This window comes from Meleagris gallopavo, chromosome 3 (genome assembly GCF_000146605.3).
Source record: "Meleagris gallopavo isolate NT-WF06-2002-E0010 breed Aviagen turkey brand Nicholas breeding stock chromosome 3, Turkey_5.1, whole genome shotgun sequence".
In the NCBI taxonomy this organism is placed as follows: domain Eukaryota; kingdom Metazoa; phylum Chordata; class Aves; order Galliformes; family Phasianidae; genus Meleagris; species Meleagris gallopavo.
Window position 1 is genome coordinate 581,595 of NC_015013.2, and position 734 is coordinate 582,328.

Genomic DNA, 734 nt, shown 5'->3' on the forward strand with positions numbered 1-734 from the left:
AGTGGGCCGGGCGGCTGTGGGGTGAGGAGCGCCGGGTCCCGCGTCCCTCCTCCCGGTGCGACGTGAGCTCGGGTGGTGAATGTGGCGTGCGGGGTCTGGGAGGTAGCAGCCGGGCTGTAAGTGGGCGAAGTGCGGCGTGCGTTTGGTAGCAAAGTGCCTCCTGAGGTTGCCATTGAAGTGCAGTTTGGCTAGAGACGGCCGGCGAGTTTTCGGGATCCTTCTGAGGTTGCTTCCATGCAGTGGAAGAAAGATGCTGGCCCTTGCAAGAACGTTACGCGGTGTAACGCTTGGAACAAGCTTTGTTTCCCCTCTGAACGAGAGCTCCTAGAGTGGGAAAGCTCATCAGGAGCACCCAGAACTGACGTGAATCGTACGCAGATGGGAAATCTGTAGCCTGGAAAGAGCTGGGCAGTGCTTATTCTAAACATTCCTCCTGAGTTTGATTTGATTTTGAGAGAGAAATTATGAGGAGTTTTGTACGTGTTCTACTGTACAGGCAAAGCTTAAAGAACTTTTTTCCCCTCCTGAGTGCGCACGTTTTCATGTGGAATCCGCATTCTTAATGCGTTTTTGTATGTATACCTTAACATCAGTGTTTCTTTAGCAAATAAGTGGGCTGTTTCATAAGAGAAAATTTAAAAAGGCAGATTATCTTACAGTGTAAAACATTCCTAGTCATATTAGGAGCCATTTACAGTGCATGGTACTGTTTTGGGGTGAAACATGTTTACCAG